Source organism: Rhodnius prolixus, unplaced genomic scaffold (assembly GCF_049639745.1).
Source record: "Rhodnius prolixus isolate KJV_2025 unplaced genomic scaffold, Rpr scaffold_2, whole genome shotgun sequence".
NCBI lineage: Eukaryota > Metazoa > Arthropoda > Insecta > Hemiptera > Reduviidae > Rhodnius > Rhodnius prolixus.
Window position 1 is genome coordinate 26,961,953 of NW_027411592.1, and position 25,685 is coordinate 26,987,637.

A 25,685-nucleotide genomic window follows, 5' to 3' on the forward strand; every position below is an offset into this window, starting at 1 on the left:
GTCAACTTACTCGTTCAGAGATAGTTGTAAATATCAAGAATATGGCAAGATTTTGGAAATATGTATGGCATATAGAGAGAGATAACTTACCGATATGTTACGCATGAAATGAACAAGTACTCATTATGACGAAGTTAATATGTTAAATTGGAGGCTATAGATGTGACAAACAGTAAAGCTGCTTGTGAAGATAGTTATTAAACACTTTTACAGGGAAGGGATTAACTATGTGGTTAGCATACTGGACTCCCACGCGGAGGTCCCGGGTTCGAATCCAGCTGCTGACCCTTAGATTTTTTCTTCCTAGTAGCTTCTTACAGCTCACTTTCCGGTGATGGACAGTGTTGTCTGTAACGAGAGAACACTGTCCGGAGGCCGGCAGTGCACTGGAAAAAGCTCCGGGCGCCAATATAAATAATATAAATGCATATTATAAATCGAGCAAAATCGATTAACTTGAATAAAACTTAGCATGTAAATATATAATAGATTAAATTTAAAATAGCGGTACAATGTTGATAAAACTGTAGATGACACTACATGACAGAATATCGAATAAATGTCGACTAACGATTAATAATTACTAAGATTGGATATTGATAAAGCCATGATGCCCCCTTTTGAAGATTAGAAAAATCTCGTCTAATTACCATCCTTTCAGTAAGAATATTAACTTTAAGCTGTACACAGAGGGTCGAACTGCCAATAGATTGTCTGGCACATACCACACCAGTCATCTGATGATGCCGAAAGTTTCTCTTACTGATCACACATTTAATTGATGTATGTTTGCGCCTTTTCCTACAAAAGTTCTTGTAGGGCCTTTGTTGAAAATCTGTGTGCACTTGAAATACAACTTGTATTTCAATATAACTTGTGCACTGTATATGCAACTTTTGGCCTTCTAGAACAATTCATATTACATTTTCCCTCAAATCTATTATTTTTGGGACCCTAACAGTTACTTTCTTTAGGGCCCACTATGCCCTAAACGCATATCTTACTTCGTTAAGGAAGGCCCCTATTCCGGGTTATATGAGATTAAATGTTGAATAGAAGATCTGAGAAAGTTCCTTCTGAGTTATATTTTGATTTCTGTTTCCAAAATAATAACTATTCAAGAAATATCGATTAGTAAAGAACCAAATTAATACATGAATATAATCGAACGAATGCTTCAGAACAACTTTAAATTAAGCATATAAAGAGACTCATTTACAAATTATTAAAAACTATAATCATTTTTAACAAACGATTATAACATAAAAAATGAATAATAATTACTCCTTTAAATCTATTAGTCTACCCTCCTTCCCCTTCCAGAAAAGGAAAGAGAAAAAATAGGAGAATCCATAGATTCTTCAGCTATTTATAGACGAGTATAATCTAAAAGAGAAAGAACAAAATTCCTGTGTGATTATGACTGGCAATCAGTTTCACATGATAAATTGTTAAATGTTCGATAACAAGACAGGCTGAATCAAGAGGAATTTACATATCGATGTATGGATGAAGATATACCAGTTTGTTGGTATAGGAAGCATTCATTAAAGCAATGACTTATGTTCAAACTCATCTTTAATTTACCGTAAGATTTGCTACATATCGTGATTACAGTCTGGTTTTAGATGTATTTATTTGTCTATCTTTTTTTTTTCTTTTTGCTTTTAAGGAGGGAAAAAATTAAATAAAAAAAATACATTTTGTCGTGAAACTCCAATTACATAATTCAAAGCAAACAAGGAGTCTAATTTCACCTTCTGTCTGATTATAGTTTGGAAGGTTTACATTGCTTTAGTTCCTAACCAATAACTCGACTACAGTTTAATGTAGGGTCAATCACTACATTATTTCTTTACCGTTCACTTTTTGTTCCATTCAAAGCATAAATTAATCTATTCAAATACGAACCAATTATCTATCGTCTTATACAAAGATCCAATTTACTTTTTTCTTTAAATATGGATTTCTTTTACTAAATAAAATTATTGAATTCCTAATCTGCTAAACACATCAGATATCATTTCCGGCTTTAGAATCCACCTGACATCCGGAAGTGTTAATGGAGTAATATTTCTCGATCCTTCAAGAGACTTCGAAGATGTGGAAAATGAGACTGTCTTTAAAATTCTTCCACGAAAAATACTGCACATAGAATTGCATTTTTAGGGAGTGTTACATATCTGTTTTGTTAAATCCTTTGGATATTTTAATCACTTTTCTTGGGGAAGAATGAATTATCAAAGCGATTTCATTGAAACCGGTGGTATTATCATTTTCCAAAAAAAAAAAAAGAGAGGGAGATAATATATAAAACTCAAAGTTAACTTTAGCCAACCGCTTCTTCGAAACGTAGAATTTTGGAAGCAACGTAATCATACGAAAATCCTAATAATATAAACTATAGATCTGATATTCTGCATTAAAATGAAGTCCATGATCGTATTACCAACTTAAAACTGCTGGCAAAAGGCCAAAAATCCCATACTTTTATGGTGAACGTAAAGGTTTAATGAATAAATTTTATTTAAGTCAATTAAACCAACATTGGGCTATTTTGAATTTATTTATTTAAAGCGCGTCAAAATCTGAAGTTATTGACACCCGGAGAGCTTTTTTCAGTGCACTGACGGCTTCCAGGTAGTGTCCCCTCGTTACAGACACACTTCCCTTCACCAAATAGTGATCTGACATTCTGCTATTATATTTTTATTCTTTTCCGAATTGCTAAGAACACTGAAGAATTAAAAGATTTTGGAAGAGCATTGTTTTCTTGCTAAAGTACGTTTGAAAAATTCAATAAAGAATGTAACGAACGCTTTACAAATTTTTTCCAGTACTAATCCATATATTCCTATTTTTTAGGTGAATCCTTGATTATTAACATTATAAACAAAAGATCTGATCATCAGTAAGAGGTGCGCGATTTGCAATCAGATTCTTTTTGTGCAGAACCGTAATTGATGTAACTGCTTCAATAACGAAAGTAGAGAAGTACTCAGAGTTCTCATTAAAAATCATTTCAATTACTGTCTGGTGCTAGTGTTGCATTAGAACACTATGATTTTTAATTATTACAACATTTATACAAATACATTCTATAAAATAATTTAATATATGGACTGCATCATATATTTTTTGCCACGGTTAAACAATTCATTTTAATGGAGCCCTCGGATTACCACAGGTGCATACTTCAATAATCATAAAATTTTGGTTTCAAAATTGTGTCAATTTAAAGAAAAACATGGTCATCAAAATAGATGCCTATTTTTCAAATCTGTCCAATAATGTGATAATTGCAGCCGAACAAATATCTCACCGAGCCAACTATTAGAGATGATAGTTATTAGTTTTAAAGACAAGTTGATACAAATCTAAGTTTTCTTAAAAACTCATTTTGCGACTTAGAGACTTAAAAATAGTAATTTTTCAACTTCTAACAGTGCACTTTGATTCAGGAGAACAATAGAAAGTTTAAAAAAAAAAATCGTAAACATATTTCGACACAAAAAGAATTTCAAGTCGGCATATCCATTGTCAATACAAGATATATACTGTCAAACCTACAGCAGTACGAACCCGACAAGTTAATGACCAAGGATGAGGGAGAAGGATAAAGGTGACCGGAAGAAGTAGAGTAGGCGGACTCCTGATGGCAGACGTAGGATGTCTCTCGCACATCACCGTCCTTACCCAATGTGGGTGCCGCCTTCATTTCTTAATTATTCTACATCGGAAGATTTCTTTCTCTCTTCCATTAACATCAACATTTCTTTTTAACGTAAATTAGATGTGTTCAAAATGTTGTGACATTATGTCACTCATAAATTAAAACAGATATAACGTACGATTACCAATGAAATTATTGTAACTATTAATTACTCAAAATCATTAGTTATTCTCGAAAGGTAAATGATAAATAATCACTGAGATGGATTAACTATCAAAGCAAAATAAGCAGGCGCTTAGATTCTGGCCTTTACTTATATCAATAAAAGTAAATTTGAAATAATTAATAAATATAACTCACATATATTGTAAATGTATAAATTAGAAAAGTTGGTTAACAAGAGAAGTTTTCATTGGCTGTGGAGAACTTAATTACACACGGAATTGCACATTAAGAGGCATGTCACTGCTGCGAATATGCGAAATGCATCCTACCATAAAGAACAAAGTTACTTTACCTTTTTTTTTATTTTGAACCAGTTCAATCAGGCATTTTGTTAGAATTCATATCACATTAACAATCAACTCAACGAGGACTTGGTGATTTTACGCAGAATTTAGCTATGTATTAATATTGATGATAATAACTTCTATATTCACAACTGTTTCATTAATACGAGAATGAACGTTTTTTTAATAATAAACTTATTTTTAATATAAAAGTTTTCGCTTTATTCTACCTGATACAGTGTCTATTTAGAAATACTCTGTCCCATCCGGACATTCTAGATCAGAGATGGCGAACCTTTTTGAGACGTGGATCAAATTTTGTTCATTTTTTTTTTAGTACTAGCTCTTGGGTCACTAATGCCCATTTGCACAAGAGTTAAGTTTAAAAATTTTAAACTGAATATTTTCAAAACTGTACACCTCTTTAAAATTCAGTTGGCTTAACGGGTAAAATGGGACGAAGCAAGTGCTATGGAAGTCTCTTTTTACAAACATAACTGAACAAAACCTTACAAAAGTGTGTTTTATCTGAAGAAAAATATAAATATGGTTTTTTTTTTGCCTTTTTGTTTGGCATTGGCTTCCGCCATACAGCCAGCATCGTCTAGGTGCTTATCACTAGAATATCACTCACTCTCCATTCTTACTTATAAGTACATTCGCTTCACACATTCATCCCTCTACTATATACAACTATTTACATAAACTACAGCTAATGGATGGAGCAGTACTCTGTGCTCCTGCCATCCTTATAGCTTAACCAAAATTAAAATCACGTAATCCTTCTCTAAGCATTTTCTTCCATTCATTCTAATTCGGCTATAGCTTTTAAATACATTCATATTTCATTGCTAGCTCTGCTATAGACTTAAGCACGTATGTAGATGTTGGTGGAGAATATAATCCCTTCGTAGCGAAATGGTGCATCTAAATACCTGTATATATCGTCAAACATTCGTTTCCTTTCTACCACATAACGTGGACATATCATTATTACATGTTTGAAATCCTCCTTCTCATTGCAATTACGCAAAGAGGAGAGGACCATTTGTTGATCCTGTGTAGAAAGGATCCGCACACCGCGGGGTTCGCTCTGAGCCTGCTTATTGTCGTAACAACCCATTTATTATTGACAGTTTCCTTAAACCATGGTTGTCTAGGTAACTGATCTGCAAATATGGTTATTTGCTTTGGGTTGTCGATTTTTTTAAGAAACAAAATTTGAGTAAAATTATACATTTTATTTGATATTTTGTAAACACTTTTGCTTTATTTCAAATACTATAAAAGCATTTATCGTCATTTGCGCTTTAGAACTGTAATGATCAAACTAAAGGTTATAGATAGCATTTAAATTACTTTTGTGTTAATGCGTGATTGAAAAGAATACAGATAGAATATAAATTATCCACACAATTAGAAAATCTAAATCAACCCGCGTAAACAAACAAATGGTTGCCTAGCAATTGTGGGTCAGTGGAAAAGCTTGCATGGGTCAGTGTCTGATACTAGGGTCATAGGTTCGCCATCACTGTTCTAGATGTAACATTGGCTTGCTGGCTATTCTGATCGTATGTCGAAGCTGGTATATAGTATAGCAGCTTTTCAAAATAAAATACTATATATTTAAACGGATTATCTCTGTTCTTCAGGCTGTCGGTCTGTACTATACATACAAGTATAGTTACGTGCGGTAAACATAGTTTTATGCTCATTTAACGATTATATATGCATAATTTATAGGAAGCATTTGCTGGATTGTAATTATTAAGATGGCAATGAGAATAATGTAAATAGGCGAACAGATGCCATAGAACAAAAATAAACTAGTAAAAGAGAAAATATAGCTAGCTGCCACACAGGTAAGCGGGCAGATTTCTCTGAAATCATTTCCTACTGGAACATGAGTTTTACTTTTAATGGTCAGAAAAGGCAACAAGTAGAATGAGTTTGTCTGGAGGACGACAAAAAGCTGTTCCATCGACATGCACATCTTTGTCAGGCTTCATAACTAGTCTGCAGGCTTAAAGTCGTATTGTCGCACTTTATTATCGCCTAAACCCTTTACACTTCTTATAAAACACTTTACCTTATAAAACTGGATTTCTATCACTTGTGATTTCCATTAAAACACGAACATAATCGTATATAAAAAACTTTTTTATTATTTTTTTACATATAATAAGGTGTAATACAGTTTTTATTTATTATTAAGCGGCGTTATAATTTAATAGAAATTCAAAGTAAAAAATATAAAATCAGTTTTTAAAATTTTTACACTTATTATTAAATATAATAATTCTATGAAATGTGGGGAGTAATGACCTACAAAGGTGAACTCGGAACATTCACTTTTCTAAACGTTTTCTTATGACAGTCAGGTTCATCACATAGTTGATGGACTCTGCAACTCCCAATCGATCGGACGTGTACAGTCTGCAAGTGTGTACAGCATTGTATAAAACAGTTTGGCTGTTTTGTAACAGCGAAGTAAAAAAACTATTTCAAAATTCCATCAAGATGCTAATACTGCCATTTTTCCAACCAACTTTCGATATTCCTGGGGTAGTCAAGAGTAGAGAATCTGGGCTTCCTTACTCAACATAAATTAGCTTCAACATAAATTTACATTTGAATATACAGTGGTCAAAAAAAGTATTCATGCACTTTCTTACTTTATCTACTGAACTTTTGTTTCTAGGATGACTATTTCTTCAGCACTGAAATCGAAGATAGTAACAATGAATTTAATGCTCTCATTTTCTTTTATAAACATAAAGAATTGATTAAAAAGCAGAAAAATAATTTATTGTATGCAAAATAAGTATGCAAACACTCAGTCTGAATGTTATAATTAACGGAAAACTAAAGACCTACTATTTTGTAAGCAATCCCTTTGCATTTGTTATTGCCTGAAGCCTCCTTGGCATAGATTCCACCTGGTTTAGTGTCTCTTGAGATGTGATTTCTGCCCATGATTTCTTTAAGTTGGTTATGAGTTCTTTTCTGTAAGAACATTTCAATTTTCGAATTTTCCTCTCCAAATAAGACCATAAATTTTCTATAGGGTTTATATACGGAGACTGTGGAGGGGTGAGAAGTTGTTTCCGGGCATTATAAAGCAGCCATTTCTTAGTTTTTTGGGGCTGTTTGTTTGGGATCGTTATCCTGTTGTAAAAAGTATGCGCTTCCAATGAGCACGCCCAGAAAGCCTCGTGTTAACTTCAGGGACCCTTGTTACACCACAGACCATCAGGAATCTATGCCAAGGAGGCTTCAGGCAATAACAAATGCAAAGGGAGTGCTTACAAAATATTAGGTCTTTAGTTTTGAGTTAATTATAACAATTAATTATTAATTAATAACGTGAATTACAATAATTTACCTCACAATCATGTTTTTTCATAAATTTATAAAATTCTCGTGCCAAAACAGTTTTTTATTAATGATTTCTTGAGCAAGCAACTTGGTCAACCTGGAATTATCTAATGACCATACTTTATGAATATACTTGATGTGCAAGGATAAATTAAAGATATATAACGGACTAGCCCATGTTTCCAAATATATTATACAGTCCGGCGAATTTCGTGGAAGAGAGAATATTTTTTTAATGAAAAAGGTGAATACTCTTTCAATAGAAACAAACCGCCTAAAACCCCAAACTTGCGCAGCATTACAAATAACTGCACTTGAAACAGCGTTAAAAACTTCCAATTTAGCTGGCATAAAGACATCATAATTTTTCAATAAGCTGCTATGGGTCGAATTTATTCCAAATTTAGCAGTAGATACTTTTTCTAAGAAATTCTGTCTAAAAGAAAGCCTTGGCGACACTCCAATCCCCAGATACTTATAGTCATTTACTATTTCTAGATTTTCTCCAAGATATGACCAATGTTCATTTCGCGCTAACCACCCACCATTTCTGAAAACCATTATTTTCGACTTGGTAAGGTTCACTGATTAGTTCCAACAAACATCCCTGTTTCAAACCCATTTTCGTGGAAAAGCTTCTCGTAAGGCCCACCGGAGTCTACACACAGACCTCGGTCTGCTTATACAAACCTTATACCGCATTTATGAATTTTGTAGACACTCCCCAATGTACAATCATCACTCCAATTCATAATTCATAAAAGATATTATTTCTACTTGGAGAGTCAAAAGCCGACTTAAAATCTAATTTTTAAAGTCGGCACAATCTAAAAAATATAATTTTTTCCCTTTATTTCTAGTTTTCAATTTAGTAATGTTAAGAAGATTAAAATTGTTGTCCACTGTGGAGTATCCTTTTCTAAACCCAGCTTGGTATTCCAGCAAAACATTATAGGGTAGTACTATTAACCCTACAAAAGGAAACAAATAAGAACAAGTTTCAATCTGCTACTGTGCACAAGACATAAAAATTTCTGCATAGAGTTGTAACAAGTCTATGACTAAAGGCAAAAATTTGAAACGAATGAGTACAGTAATTCTCCTATAATTAATCGTTGGCACGATGTTGTGTTGACCTCGATTACAGTAAATTGAGCAATCATAGACTGGCTGTAAAGATTACAAGCGAATTATAACTTCTTTTTACTTCTAATAACCTTGTTATTTGAATAACTTTTAATTTTCAATAAAGTACAAAAAAAAAAGAAGTTAATTATTTAGAATAATTCGCTTTTCCTTTGTTGTCTAAATGCGGAAGATAGATTAACAAATACGTAGCATATATCTGGCCAACTATCTAGTGCGCCGGTAAGAAGTGTTGCGTATGTAAAAGAACGGGAAGGTGACCGTCCCACCGGAAAGACTGTTGCTGTCAGTCGGGTGCCTGCGTTTCCTGCTTCGTCTCTCACGTATAACGGGACGAGAACTTCTAGTTGCTCACTGTTTACATTCCCAATATTAAGCACCTTTTACTCTAATGATCTTTATCACTAAACCCGACCTTTGTCTCTATTCTCTTTTTTTATTTTAATTTTTGTTTAAACAAATGTTCTTTTTTTATTACAGTTTATTTTTATCTTGTTCTACTTTTAGTTTAACAGTGAGACTGTAGCAATATTATTACTTTTTTTACACATTAAATAATATATTCTTATACGAAAGGGAATAGCCAGGTGGATAGCATACAAGATTCCCACGCGGAGGTCCCGGGTTCGAATCCCGCAACCGTCTCTTAGATTTTCTCTTCCTAGAAGCTTCTTTCAGCTCACTTTCTGGTGATGGACAGTCTTTAGCGAAAGAATGCTCTTAAAAAAAGCTCTCAGGGGTTGTGCCTTAAGTATATATACATAAATATTATTTTCTAATTCCATCAACATTAGCCAACTAACAGTTTACACAATTTTCGTTTTGTATTCAATGTATATACCGGCTGACGGATTACCAAACTGTATATGCCTTTTCTTCTTTTTTTTTAGGCGCTTCAGCAATTGAGTTTATTGGCGCCCGGAGGATTTTTTTTTTTTTTTTTTACATCATTCCAGATCTCTAGCAGTGTTCTCTCTTTACATTAAACACTCTCCAACACCAGACAGTGAACTGTAAGAAGCATCTAGGAAGAGAAAATCTAAGGCCCAGCAGCTGAATTCGAAACCGTGATCTCCGCGTTGGTATCCAGTATTCGCTATTATTATTATGTATATTCCGTGTACGGCCGCTTCATCTTTTGGCTATAAGCAAATTCCAGCGATCGCCAACCTTCAGGATGTCTTGATAAGTAGAGTGATATCTTTTAAGTATATCACGGTTCGCCTAGAACGATTTTAATTGAAAAGTTCACCAACATGAAACATTTTTTCTTTCTCCTTATTATTTGGGTCAAAACTAACTAAAATCCACTGAAAACCAAATCGGTTTACGTTCGGATTTTTTTTTTTTTAATTATTCAGGTCAAAAAACGGGTAAAACGGCTTTTTTTTTTGCATTGTTAAGCCTAATAAATGGAAAAACAATACAGTTTTTTGCAAAACCAATGCATGCATTTTGAAGCTGAGGGAATTTCCGACAGATTGATGTATTTTATAAATGATAAAAATGAAATTTCGACATTCAAAATCAATAAAAAAGACATTTTTGAGCAAAATAAGGCAAAAACAAGGGTTTCTCACATTTCAAAGCTTACTTAACAAATAAATCATCGTTTTTTTGTGGAAGGGAATGGGACTTTTCAAAAATGAGAAAAATTCCTGCAAAATACAATATTTATTCACTGGGAAAAGGTGAAATTTTCCAATTCAAATTCATTTAATGAAACTTTTTGGATTAAAAGAGCCCAAATAATTTTTCTGTCAGAAATTCCCTCAGTTTCAAAATGCATGCATTGGTTTTGCAAAAAAACTTTATTGTTTTTCCATTTATTAGGCTTAACAATGCAAAAAAAAAAAGCAGTTTTATCCGTTTTTTGACCTGAAAAATTAAAAAAAAAAAAAAATCCGCAACGTAAACCGATTTGGTTTTCAGTGGATTTTGGTTAGTTTTGACCCAAATAATAAGGAGAAAGAAAAATGTTTCATGTTGATGAACTTTTCAATTAAAATCGTTCTAGGCGAACCGTGATATTGGAAAATTACAATTAACATTTTTTTAATAGACGATTGAAAGTACGAAGTTTTCTCTGACCAACGAACTATTCCTCGATAGATTTTATTAGATTAGGTGCTCATCACTCATCTTAAAAGCATGAAATTAAGTACGAAGTAAGCTATCAGAGACGAACAGCTTCCCCAGATCTCAAAGCAGTTGTGTACTCTATTTATTCCCCCAACATTTCTAATAAGTTTAGTTTCTCCTCACCAGTTCAGCCTTGACTTAATTTATGGCAACTGCTAAGTGTACTCGTAATTTTTATTTCGTTAGAGCAGGTTTCGATATTGTTACACAAGATAATACCAAATTCCTTAGTTATTTTATCGTTTTCAATTAATAATTACCAGTAAGTGAAATGAAAAGTTTGGTATTCTAATGGAATATTTAATATAGAGTACTAAAAGAATTTATTAATTTGAATAAGCAATGTAAGTGACAAAATGGTCGAAAATTTTAAATTTTTTTTGTAAAGATGACTGCGATGTTTGTAAAGATTAGGAACTCTTGATGCAAAAGGCTTAAAGTCGGACATTACACCGCAAAAAACCACTTAAGAATGTAATCCAAAGCCATTCGTAACCCATACTTATTCAAATGAAGGTTATTGATTAACTCAATATGTAATGAATATACAAAGTTCAAAGACAATCGTAGCCGGCAGTTTTGAAAAATAATATCACAGGCATTGAAAAATTCATTCAGAAATGTAGCGCTTCCAGTTGTTGAATTCCCATCAAACTTGGGAAAACAACTGACCCTCCTTTATAGACCTGAGACTGGACATCATGCTGAAATTGTCCTTCGAAAGGAAATCTTTGATGAATTGCCTCGCATAGATATTCTCCCCGTAACATATACTCGTACGTCTGTAAATTAAGTAATGAGACTGATTTTTTTAAATTTTTTTATTAAAAAAAAATTACAATTCTATATTGTCACCTTCAAAATAACTTCCTTCTGAAGCCACACAGCGCTGGAGACGTTTCTTCCACTTCTCATAGCAGTGCTCGGACTCCGATACTGGAATAGCCTTCAGCTGGTCGGTTACAGCCGTTTGAATGTTTTCGACTGTCCCAAAATGAGTTCCCTTGAGGTGATTTTTCAACTTCAGGAAGAGAAAAAAAGTCACAAGAACTCAAGTCAGGCGAATAAGGAGGCTGAGGGAGCCACAGGAATGTTTTTACTGGCCAAAAACTCCAAAAAAGAAAGGTTTTTTTGGAACCATTTTTGCGCAGATTTTTGCTCATCCCCAATTCATTGGTCAAAATTTGATGAACGGTGGTGTGAATCAAATTTAACTCTTCCCCGACTGTCAACCGGCGATCTGAACGCACAAGATCCTGGATTCTGTCGACATTTTCATCGGTTCTTGAAGATGAAGGCTTCGTGGTTCATCTTCAATCGACTCTCTTCCTTTTGAAAATGCCTTAAACCACCGATAAACCTGGGCTGTTGACAACAAAACACTATCTCCGTAGGCCTGCTGAAGTTTAGCAAGAGTTTCCGTTGCACTGTGCCCAAGTCTGAAGCATAACAGTCGAAAACAGCTGTAACCGACCAGCTGAAAGCTATTCCAGTATCGGAGTTCGAGCACTGCTATGAGGAGTGGAAGAAACGTCTCCAGCGCTGTGTGGCTTCAGAAGGAAGTTATTTTGAAGGTGACAATATAGAATTGTAATTCTTTTTGAATAAAAATTTACTTAATTTACAGACCTATACGTACACACGTGGTTTTAAACCACAAGTGGGCCGAAAATCATTAATTTATTCAAAGACTGCAAGTTTATAACATTATTTAGAAAGGATTCATAAGTTTTTGAGACATTTATTGTACTTTAAAGAATATTGAAACTTCTTAAATTTTTTTAATGCTGAACTCATTAATTTTAAATTATTAGATTAAGCACATGATTCCTAAATATAATAAATGAATTCTATCCTCATTTACATTCAGTATTCCATAATGTTTATATTGAATATTATTTACAAACAACTGTTTTTAGCTGAAAGTAAATAACTTAATATAATAATTAATTACATGCTGTCTTGTTTTATGGTTTTCTACATAGTAAAGTGAGAATAAATTACTTTAATCTGCCAGCAGTGAACTGAACTTATTTATTCCACTAAAGATAAGTTATAAGCGACTGAAGTACACCACCCGCCTCAGAAAAGTGTTCTTACGTTTACAACACCGGACAGTAAACGACTCCCAAAAAAAAAGGAGAATACCTAAAGGAATGCAGTCCCCAAAACAATTAACCTAATTCATTCCCTATGAATTGTTATTAATTTTGAAAAAAAAAATTATACAGAACTTGGCTACTAATTTCCACAATCAGACAACCTAATTAATTGAAACACATTCACCGCTTTTTCCTTTGTCCTTACTATACCTACTTATAATCGTATAGATTATCGATTTCCACCGAACATACCCGTTTCAAGTTCCTCTGAATATGGAAAAGTGGTTGTAAATATGAAAAAACGTTAAATATACAAATTTGACTTTTCACTTATATACCAACAGAGATCTTTATGATAAAATCCTGGTCAAAATCGATCAACTGAATGCAGTAGCACTTTGCTGAATCATTTTTTTCAATTTTCAAAATTTTCAATTAATTTACAAATTTAAAGTAAAAATCGGCTGACCGGAAATACTCGGAGGGTGTTTGTAGGAAAAGATTTTGGTAGTTTTTCTCTAAGGAGCCATTTTCCAAAATTCACAATCCAAACCAAAGCCTACATTTTCAAGCGGGCTTTACATCCAACTACCAAGGTGTCGCGTACAGAGGCGACTAGTAAACATACTTTACTATAAAGTTCTCATATTAAACATTAAATAAAACCCAAGTACTGGACTAAGAAACGAACCCAGTACCAACAATATATCTTAGCTTTGCAGGCCTCGCCTCTAACCGCTCGGCTATCTTGGCACCTATTATTTACTGATAAAGGGGGTGAATGTGTCACTAAAATACACGTTGTAAACAAAGACTCCTCAAACGGGACTATCTCTACACTCAATAAGATTTTTCATTTTCTCGAAAATTGGTTCAAGGTTTAACTTTATAGCTGCGATTGATAACTTCCTTCATTTATCATTTATCGAGAAATATTCTATTTAGAGCAATTCTCAGAGAAGACGTGCTTGTAAGGTTAAATATCAATAAGTTCCAAATTGTGCAGTGCCGGTAAGAACTAAATAAGATTCCAATGTACGGAGTTAAAAGGAAATATGTTGGAAACATTTGGAAATAGAGAATATTGTGTTTGTTCTCGATTGTGAGGTACGTCAGCATCTGAGGACATTATTATCAGGAACTGCCGCGGCCTTCGGGAAGAGTTCGCTAGTTCTTTTCTTTCTCTGGATACGAAATCGGGCCAACGAGGGAATACAGTGCAGTAACCTCAACTTTTTAATATCTTCCACGAAATTCTTTATTTCATAAAATATCTCATGTTCTAAATAAATACTATTTTGCTAGTATGAGTTAGAAAAATATTCAAATTTTTCAGCAAATTCCAAATTTTATCAGCTTATTTAAATTAAAATTTGTAAACAAGTTTTATTCCCCAAAACAGCGCATTAGAGGGATGCCAAAAAACCCCAACCCAGAAATACTTTTAAAAAGTTTGCACATTAAAACAGATAAGTCCTTGCATGAGTAATTAGTATACCTATTTGTAGGCATTTTTTCATCATTTTTTTATATTTTAGAGGGTGATTTTAAGGTTGAGGATCTACAAGCCAGCAATATTCTACTACCTCCTAAGAGTTTGCTTATCCTTCCAACAGCTCTTTTGAATTAATCAAAAACTAATTTGTAATAACACGTATCTATAATATAATAGCAAGAAAACTGTTATAAATTATAAATTTATTTATTATAATTTATAAATTATTTAAAAATAACATAGAACTAACAAAAATATTAAAAACGTAAAATAAATAGTATTATAATCAAACAAACAGAACATCAATAGTAATAATCTTAAATGAGGTAGCATAAATCAAAATCTCAAATTTAAAATAATTATTAATTTTATTTATAAAGCTATAATTAAATTTTTATAAATTCCACGGAATTGTATGTATATGTAATTTTTTATTTTTTTTTTGCATTTAAGGCGAGTCAACATTCGAGGTCATTTTTCAGTGCACAGCCAGCCTGCAGACAATGTTCTCTCGTTACACAATAGTACTACCTATCACTAAACAATAAGCTGTAAGAAACTCCTAGGAAGAGAAACTCTAAGCGGCCAGCAGCTAGGTTTGAACTTAAGATCTCTGCGTTGAAATCCAGTATAAGCTAACCACACAGCTAATCCCTTTCGAGAGAACACTGTCCAAACGCCGACAGAGCATTGAAAAAAAGCTCCGTTACCAATAAACCTCGGATCTAAGACGCTTCTTAAATTTAAATTTAAAATAAACTTCAATAAATAGAATTTTATTAACCTTATCAATAAAATAAAGAAAAAAAATTTGCGTAATAAACGATCGAGATCTGTTGCTTTCGAGTCTTTTCAAAGCTATTATTCGTTGCTGAATCCTTAAACGCTCCACATCTTAGTTTTTCTTTACCCCTTCCTCTAAAAAAGCTCAAGTCCCCTAGAACTCCTAAATAGCTTTGAAATCTGTCAGAATAACTAGCCTTGAAGTAACAAGTCAAACTAGAAGCAAACGCGGACCAATTAAAGATTGATAACTAAGTTCAAACGAACAGAAAAAATAGAAATTATTATTTCCTCATAAACATAACTTATTTCCCAAGTATACAAGACGATAAAATACAGAAAATAACTAGGCGCAACTGTAATCCAAAAAATGCAATGATGGCTGCAATTAAAACAAGAATGGCAGCGAGAAGGAAGTACATATATAGTTTTCCTACAAAAGATGTTTACATATCGGAGCCTGTCAAGAAGAGCCAAAATCATTAAATAAAAGGCAGTAAACCAGCCAATTGCCACATACGCAAGTGGAACACGAACGTTCACCAAGGAAAAGTCCTTTTGTCCTGGGAAGGAACAAGAATGTGGAAGATTCGCCCAAATAAGGAACTAAGAGACCTGTACCAGGTGATAGACAATGTCACGTTCGTCAAAAGTGCATGATTGAAATGACCTGGCCGCGTAAAAAGGATGCCAGAACTTATTTATTTTTTTTTTAAATCTCAAAGTGATTCTCTAAAAGATTTTATCAAGAGCCAAAAATCGTTAAGAGTGGCTAGAAATTGTTGAGGAGGCTAAGGTTCTTCAAGAGCTCTCCTGAGCCCATCACAAAACTTTTCAAAACTGAATGTTTTGATGAGCGCAAAATAAGACTTCGTTTAGAGTTATAGTCTTTCAATTAAAAATTTAGCCATTAATTCTCAAAATTTAAAAAAAAAAAAAAAGTCTCGGTCTTTAATCTTCGAGAATTTCTTCGTATTGCGATGATGAGCTCAACCAATGCCATATAAATTGAAACTAGAGGTAAGGTTATTAAACGCGAAAAATGTGTAAAAATAAATCACAAAAATTTCTTTGTTATTTGTTTTATCGTTGTTATTATATGGTTTGAATATGGACCCATGGGCCGCAAGTTTAAAACCATTGTGTAACAATATCTAATGTATAATTTTAATAAAATATTTAAATTAAAAAACTTATCTTGAAAGCAAAATATTTTCTTTAATAACTCATTATTCAGTAAGTCCATAAATACTGAATAAGATATTAGCTTATTCATTTAAATCTCAAAATCAGATTTACAGTTATTCTTCAATCGTTTTACATGCATGTCAACTTTAAGTGGTACTTTAAGTTAAACTACAAAAACGTGAATAAAATTTGTTTTTAAACAAAAGAAGATACTTTTAATTTTAGAAAAAAGATTACTTTAATTTACCTGCTGTGCTGGTCACACAGAATCCATGAGAATATAAACCAATAAATTAAGCTGATTCAGTTTGTTTGAGAAAAAAAGCTGCACTTAGAACTTCATTTGTGTCAACTAATTGAGAGAGAGAGAAAAGCTACGAATAATGGGAATAGTAACGTAACAAAGGGAAACAGGAGAACACACGACGCACTTGGGTCCGCGAGTATTAGGTATCTGCCGTCAGTTAGCCGTAGCTACGATATACACAATATTTACAACCCCACTCTTCCCTGGCGAACGTTACAGCTTACTTCTTTAGCCCCCACCATATTCTTTAGAAACATTTTTAATTTATTTTAAATAAATAGTACATTATTTTTAGACAATCTATTTATTTTATTAAGGCCTAATATCAACTATCACATGGTGTATAGTCTTCACTCATCAACTAATGGAACCACTTTGGTGTCAGCAGTGCAACAGGTAATTTCAGATTTGTGTATAGCAATGTCTTTTCTTGTTACTACGCCTACAACCTATGCAGTAAAATAATACTTTAATTAGATTACAATGCACAAGGACTATTCGGGTCTTTGATGTTTTTTGAGATCATATAACTTAGCTAATAATCAATTGAAATTAAAAAAGCCTCACTAATAGACATAAATTCCATTGACATTTTCATCAATTTTTTTCGGAAAAAATGTTTCAAAAATTTAACACATTTAACTCTCCTTTAATGACATGCAAGACTTTTGATTTTAACTAGCTACCACGAAAAAAATTCTCAGATGAAGATCTTAAGTCATCGGGCGGATAATTTTTAATTAGCATAGACTAGTCTAGAAGGTAATAACATCAAAAATACTATTTATAGATGAAAGGGTCATAAAAGAGTAAGCTAAGTTCGTAAAAAGTGAAGCTAACGACTGTGACTTTTCTGTCATAAATATTCATAAATAAACATATACAAACAATTACATACGAAGTTACTGCATGTTTTATGGCATAGTGTGCACGAACAGGGGTCAAGGTTCACATCAAACAATAATCCAAGAACATCTTTGGAAATTAAATAAATCATCGTCATAATGTAACAGCAATTTATGAAGTAAGTGGTTTTAATTAATTTTTAAACGGTAAAAATCAAATCTTAATTTCCATGTATATTATAATTATTTATTTATTTTTAAGTGAATCAACATCTGAGGTCATTGACGTCCGGTTTGTACAACACTGTCACTAAACAGCAATAGTGAGCGCGAGAGGCTCCTAGAAAAGAAAATTTAAGGAGCGCCAGCTGGATTTGAATTCAGAATCATTGCGTGCGAATCCAGCTAACCGCTAATCCATTCCCAAATATTATTATTGTTACTTTTTTAAATAAATAATTTAAGGCGCATCTAGATTTTTTTTTTTTTTTTAATATTTCTTTCAAATCTGTTATATCCTGGTATGTAATAGCAATTTACGGGTTACCATCCAAGCAAACTATTATTGGCCACCTAGTTTGTGGATTATATGGCATGTGCTCATAACTGTAGGTATAACCAATAATTCTTTTTTTTTTAATCCTCCTTGTTGGCGCTAAAGAACGCAGTAGTCAATGCGCCCGTAAAAGTTTTAATATCTTATTAAATATCTTCCTTAAAAGGCGTCTGATTTAACACAATAAATCTTTAGTATCTGGAATATCTCGAATCTATTTTGGGGCTAAAACCAGCCCCGAACATATTGTTAGTATCTTAAACTATACATGTACTTCGAAATTATTAAATATTTATTATCCTTAGAGTGTTTAATTACTTTATATTTTAAGGGTGTCTCAGAAATTGTCCACAGTCTCATAAACTACTTTTTACAATTGTCACGTATTTAGCAGCTAATTTGTTAATAAGGCTTCTTGCCATATGTTGGTAAGCTATTATTTAACAGGACTACCCGACTAAAACAGTTGCTACCTCCTTAGATCAATTATTTTAATTTCAGTTGGTACTGGTATCTCATTTCTTGAGTTTTAAAAACAAATCCAACTTCTGAAAGAAGCTTTACCCACCGACAATTTTGGATCTAATACATGATAAGATTATGGTTTTCAGCACCCGATCAACTCGTTTTGCTTGGTTGACTTCAGAATAATTGGCTGGTATTAAAGAACGCATTCGAAGCCATATTTCTTTGAAAGTTCTATTAATTCTTCCTCAGTGTATTACTTGCCATTGTCACAAATGACAAATTGGGGCGTCCAGAATAAACTTAAATGTATATTATTTTTAAGATAGTGCGCTCTATGTTGACTTTCCATCGTAGAAAAAAGAAAAACCCATTAAACTTGGAGCAGCAATTAGAAAATGCCAGGAGAAACCAATTTTGTTTGGTATTTATGCAAAAAAGAACCTTAAGATCAGAAGACATCATCTGTCAAGGACGGTTACAGCTCTCTGAGAACTCATAAGACTGAAAGTGTGTTTCTTTTTTGACAACCGGTTCAGCTTCAGACATACTTCACGGTGTTGTCAGTGATTGACTTAAAATTGATTCAACCTACTGTTTTGTATATTCCAAGTGGGCCAGCAGTGGGGGTAAATAGTGAGACTTTCCCAAAAATTTTCTGCCACCTCTTTCGGATACGACGATGTTCCAGGAATCTTGATGTGATCTGAGTGGATTCTCTACTGGAATAGATAAATATAGAACTTCTCGGGAAGTCTCTATGCATTTATGATTTTCCTGAACATTGTCAGGGCCCAAATTTTATTTCCAAGAACATGTCTTACTTTAAAATCTTAATGTTGGAGTTTGAATGTCCAACTCATTAACCGTATTAATAGGAACTTGGATAGTGTGTAGCCACTTCAAGGAATAATGGTCCGACACAAAGTGAAGCCAATCTTCAATGTATGCTAATTCCTCTATTGTCTAGACCAGGGGCCACCAAACTACGGCCCGCGACACCAGTTTATCAGGCCCGCCGACGGTACTTGAATTTATTTGATAAAATGTGTGGAACACAAGACTTTGTGATACAATATTAACATAAAGATTATGTTTACAATACTAGGAGATCTTCACACGTGCACATCTCCTGGCTGCTGCTCTGTGCTTAAATTTACTATTTTCAATTTTAAATATTGTAAATAGATTTTCTTGTCACTCTTGTTAATTGTAATGTTTGCTAATTTCGCTCCTTCCCAAGATTTTAATCAATGACTTTTTCATTTTCAGACCCCGTTTACTTCACCTTTCATTATGGTACAAAGAAAAGTAAAGTGGACACCGAGTGTTGGATTTTCAATGAAGAATGACGAGTAAAGTACACCTTTGTGGAAACAAAGGACCAGAAAACTAGTTGCGTAATATGCTGCGAAATTGTTGCCATTTTGAAACAGTCCAATCTTCGGCGTCACTACAAAACAAAACATCATTTCTGGAAAGTTATGCTCCAAGAAAAATGAGTCTACGAAACGTAATTTAGAAACCCAAAGAAATCTCTTCACGAGAAAGTTTGCTGGAAATGAATTTGTTACAAAATAGTCCAATGATGGCAGAACAAGGAAAGCTATTTACTGATGGCAAAGAAAGTATGATGAAAGCAACGAATAAATGAACTTCTCGTGTTCATTCGTGGTCACTTTCAGATAATGGAGGAGTTCATATCCGGTTGCAGCATGAATGGAACAACTGGAAAAGGCATTTTCATAGAAATGCAAAAAATGGTGCAAGACTATAACCTTCAATGGAGTCAGCTTCGAGAAGTTACAGTTGATGGAAGAAATAACATGGTCAGTGAGGAATGGTCAGGTGGGGCAGATAAAAACTCAGTTGAAAGATTTGCTAATTCCGTGCGCTCTGTTCATACACTTCGAGCGATATTTCTTGTGCACTGAAACCAGTCGTTCCTGCTGTGACCATCATCCAGACTTTACTTGAAGAAATTGATTCTGAATTCTGTGACTTGCCAATAGGTGGCAGTAAGGTGGAAGAAATTGGGACAATAAACTGATTTAAGACGACCTTATTCATCAATACAATTGACAAAAAGACGTTTGGATAAATTTTGTGTGTCATCCCTTGTAATAATACAAAACTTCTGCAGTGGTGGTTAATATTCCAACGTACACCATCCTCGGCTAGAAGCGACACATTCAGTCTGGTGGTAAACTATTCATACCAACTGTGGGTGCAAGTAGCACATGGTTGCAATTATTTTATCATTCACTCACACCTCTATTTGCAATAGAATATTCAGCATACAATTTTTAAAATTTGCGCTGTCAGATTGGCTAAAAATGACTTTTATCCGGTTTTAGTTAATCTGAGTTTTTCATTTATCACATTGTACATGTACTGTATTTTGGAAATATTTGTTTCCCAACAAGACCAAATTTTTCAAGAATATATTCTACCTTAGTGGTTCGGTTATTATGTAAACTAACTCATCAACTAATGAGTAACGCTTACAAAAAAAATTCTAAGAAAAATGTTTTATTTGAACATAATAGAATTAATTAATTGCTCACCATCACTGCAATCTAAAATGAAAATGATAGATCAACACATTGTAATGTATAAAATATTTAAAGAAAATCATTACAAACGACTTTAAAAAAAAAAACTCTTAAAAAGTAAACAGATACTTTTTATAACCACAGTATAATATAACCACCGCACACCTATAGCAACCTCATGATACATCAGTCATTTAAGAAAGCACATGTTCAGTTTCGAAATATTTGGAAAAGTGATGTTTCAGAAATTAACCAATAAATATCAAGGAACTTATCGACTTGTGCGAATATTAGAAGCAATAATACAATTTTAAATCTAAAAGTGAACTTGCTGAAGTAAAGTTCAGGTTTCAATGCACAGCCATCACTTAATTAATCACTCGTAACATTTACCTCATTTGATTGATTTACAACCAATAAGTGCCTCATTCCCAATCCGGCCATCAAAGCATACACTGTGGAGAATGACGTCTCCTGCAAATATTACGGAAATTGAATTTCGACTCATAAATATTACGCTTACTAGTTCTTATATGTAGGTTATAACTAACTATAAAGGAACAATTTGGAGTGAACACTTACACGAACTTTCTTATCACATTTTATCAGAGAAAATGTTGCAAGCCAACCTTAAAGGCCTAAACATCCATTGCATCCAATTTCAAATCAAATCTTTATGCAATTAACTAGAAACTTACAAAAACTAGAAAAATCCGTTTTGACTAGCGGGTAGATGATAATCTCCCGATTCAGAATTTAGATATTTTCTATTCTTAGAAGTCATAAACGCGTGAAAACGTTGATAACATCCAAACGGCACTTTAGGAAACAGCTTAGCCGTTCTGAACAAAACCGCTTACAAAAAAATTCTAAGAAAAATGTTTCATTTGAACATAATAGAATTAATTAATTGCTCACCATCACTGCAATCTAAATTGAAAATGATAGATCAACACATTGTAATGTATAAAATATTTAAACAAAACCATTACAAACGACTTTTAAAAAAAAAACTCTTAAAAAATGAAAAAAATCTATTCAGATTATAACAAGATATATTTCGAATGTAAATTGTAACTCAGTATACTCGTAGATAGTACATTATATTGCAATGACCTGAGTTAGAAGAAAGCTAACTGAATTGCGCTTGGCTGAATTCTCAAAATAAAGCTATAAAATTTCTCGTATTGCACTTGGTGTGCCAAGTTCAAAGTAAGAAAACACCTGAAATCGATTCGATAAAGTGGCTCTTCCACTGGGCATTTCTTACTCCAGCGCTTTCCAACGTTTGGTACTTAAAACAAATACAGAATGTAAAGTTCATGCGATTTACCGTTTTGGTGTGACAGGCAAAGAGGCATATGTATTGTATGGAATGCAGTAATATTTGATATAATACAGATGTATTATACATAATAAAGTGCAACAAAATAGAATCGTCTTTCATTTTTGGGTGATTTCTCAAAAAATGGAGACAACTATTTATCTAAACTGCAAAAACCACTTTTTAAGCTTAATGGGAATTACTCTCATCAAATGTTATAAAGCCAGTTAACAAAGGGTTTAATGATATAAATGTGGCCATAGCCATCTTTTATAAAGTACTATTTAAGGAAAGGTTCGATATAAGTGCCTCCTAAAATTTTTTTATGAATCACCAAGTCTATTAAAGGATGGTTCAATGTGGTGTAAGATTTCTTCTACATCGAAGAGACGGTTGAAAGACATATTTTTTTAACTAATTAAGCAACGAGCTTCAACACTAGCTTAGTAGAGACCTAAACTAATCACACCTTTGAATTTTAAAGAAAAAGTAATCAGGAAATGATATAGCACCTCCTTTAAGAGAAGACAATAATGTTTTCTAGGCAACTAAAAATCAATTTTAGCAAAGTTTTGTTAAAAAAAAAAAAAAAGTAAGTCAAGTAACTAAAAGTAAATAAAAGTGGTCATTAGCAACATTCGGACAATATTTTCTTGTAACGAACTCATCTGTGCATCACCCCACTAGGAAAGGAAAGTCTAAGTGCAGGCAGCTTGACTCGAACTGAATACAGTGCCATACTCACTAAATAACCCCTTCTCTGAAATGGAAATGCCTCATTTTCAGACGGGGTTTATTATTTTCAATTACATATCAAATGTCGCGATCAAAGATGGACTCTTAGTATAAGTTTCTCCTAACACAAAAATGAAATCACTCCAAGATCTGCAGCCAAGTCTAACTTTCCTAAGTTTGGTGGTCAACACTCTCAATTAAAGTAGCACCTATTCTGTTTAATACTTTGAGTTAATTATTTTACTAAAGGTAAATCTTGATAGTTAAAAATCCAGTACAATGCTTATAAAAAAAAAGTGGAAAAGAAGAACTAGCAAAGCACTTGAATACTATCTACTGGCAGTTTATAAAACTTGGAAAGAAAAGAATATGTACATGTAACTCCTTATATTACTTTGTAGCTCTGTTACAGATAGAACTAAGCACAGATGTTCGTTTAATAATATGGAATATAGTAAAATATACCAAGGGTAGATAATTGAGGAACTTCACTTTCTTTTTGGTATGAAACTCTCTTGCTAAAGTTAGCCTAATGTAACTGGCACTATCATGCTACCTAGCGGCGGTTTGTAAAATGAAGACTTTGAATATTACTTCAATCAGCAGCCTCCATAAATTAAAACAAAAAATTGGTTGTTAAACCTAAAAACAATGATTACTGAAATTTTTTGTATCTACGTGCAGTCTAATAACCTTCTAATTTATTTTTCATTCATTTCGGACCAACCATGGGTTAATCATTTTGGTATAAAGACTTTTGCATTAACATTATTAGAAAGTTATAAAATGACTTGGTCAAAATCCTACGAAATTTCTATTACAGAATTGAGCCGTCGGCCAACTCCATTAGTTCTATTCCAATCTAAACTACCTCTACATACCACAAAGTATCAGTTGTTAACTTTTGTAGATCCAACTTAGAAAGATTTTATCCCGCATTTTCTGCTAAAAAATATAAACTATTCTAAGTTTATAAATTTCGTCATTTACTTCGCCTAAATTTTAACTTCGAAGACATCTTCCAGGGATCGGAAGTATTTTGGGATAAGCAGCTACTTTTTCCGCAACGATCCCTTATATAGAGGAGGCAATGAAGAGATAACAGCTCTGGTGGAACTTCCCAGGTTGAATTTTCCGCGGGGTTTAGAAAAGTAATAAGATAGAAATGTTGTTGGTGGAGGATACATCATCAATAGTAGGAGCTTTCATAATCTTTTAATAAGCGGCAGTTCACAAGTTCGCTCCTTAAAAACCTCTGTGTGCTTTTAACTTTTCTTTTTATATTCAACTTAGTCGCACTTCTGCGAAGCTTAAATGAAATCATGCAATAAATTACCTTTTGAACAAAGATTGGAGATGGATTCATAAATCGGCCCAGATCAACTGTTTTCTTTTCTTCTCCTTTTACAAATCTAATATCTCCTAACTAAAACATGCCAGAATTAAATATAACTTTTAAGATTACGATAATTAGAAAAGTGTTTATAGAAACATAATTTCAAATGAATAAGGAGTTTTAACCTCGAGATTCGTGTCGAATTGATTTCTTAGAATATTCAAAGTTCCTTGAAAAGACTCCTTTCCATATAATTTATTTTTCAAAATTATTAACAATTTGCTCCTTAACACTAATCCCAATAACTGTCCGTAGGAGTCAATTCCTTCCTTAAACAAAAAATAAATAAATAAATAAAAAATCATAAGTGAGTAATAAAATTATTATACTCCAGAACATGGGCATCCCTGCTTGCACTCTATGGGAGACACAGCTAAGTGATAACCGGGAAAACACAGACAAAGTAAAGAAATAGTAGTATTCATAAATAAATAACTGGCAATAATTATTGAAAAAAAGTCCTTAGGTGCATGGAAACATTTCAAACAATCAGTTGAAGTTATAAACAACATTATTATGTTTATTCAAATTGTTAATCCGTTTAACCAATCCTACGCTTGGTGTTCTAATGTGTTATTTTGCACATTATTTATTAGTAGAAAAGTAGGGTCTCAACAGAGCCTTTTTCTTTGCCGAAATGAAGGCTCGGCTCCATTACGACTTGTAGGCGACAATGTCTTAGTTCTTCCCTTTCCTTATTTTTTAAACTCCACGTTTCAAATGAAAAATACTGTAAACTGAAACGGTTCTTTTAATTTATTTTAATTGTACTGAGTAACATGTGTGAAGGTAGTACAATTAAAAAAAATTAACCAAATTCTGCGCCCCACAAATATTGCATCTTTTAACTTTTTACCATGTTCGTAATTAAGAAAAATGACAACAATTAAGGAAGAAGTTTCATGATGCTGTGCGGTTTAAAATACACTTTCAAACTCGACGCGACACGTTTTGAACGCCGAGCCATCATAACCTCATGATATCAAACTACACTGTTTATCTAACTAATATAAGGGTTACTTTGATTTGTGGATTCGCATGGTATGGTATGGGTATCTTCCATCTCGAAACAATGCTGTAAAAATT

The 25,685-nt window shown here is 33.1% G+C and overlaps 1 protein-coding gene across 4 annotated transcripts in view; it reads right to left on the minus strand.

Moving 5' to 3' along the window:
* mwh (multiple wing hairs) overlaps nucleotides 1-25,685 on the minus strand; it is a 307,353-nt gene that overhangs the window by 234,738 nt on the left and 46,930 nt on the right. Inside the window, exons 14-18 of one of the 4 annotated variants that reach the window (XR_012455460.1) lie at nucleotides 24,725-24,868; nucleotides 24,540-24,629; nucleotides 21,538-21,618; nucleotides 21,157-21,168; nucleotides 16,664-17,172 (exon numbers count right to left, since the gene is read on the minus strand). The gene's annotated coding sequence lies outside the window, so the exon portion shown is untranslated. Of the gene's footprint in view, nucleotides 1-16,663; nucleotides 17,173-21,156; nucleotides 21,619-24,539; nucleotides 24,630-24,724; nucleotides 24,869-25,685 lie in introns of those variants that run through there. The other 3 variants (XR_012455461.1, XM_074118651.1, XM_074118649.1) reach the window with 3 other exon arrangements.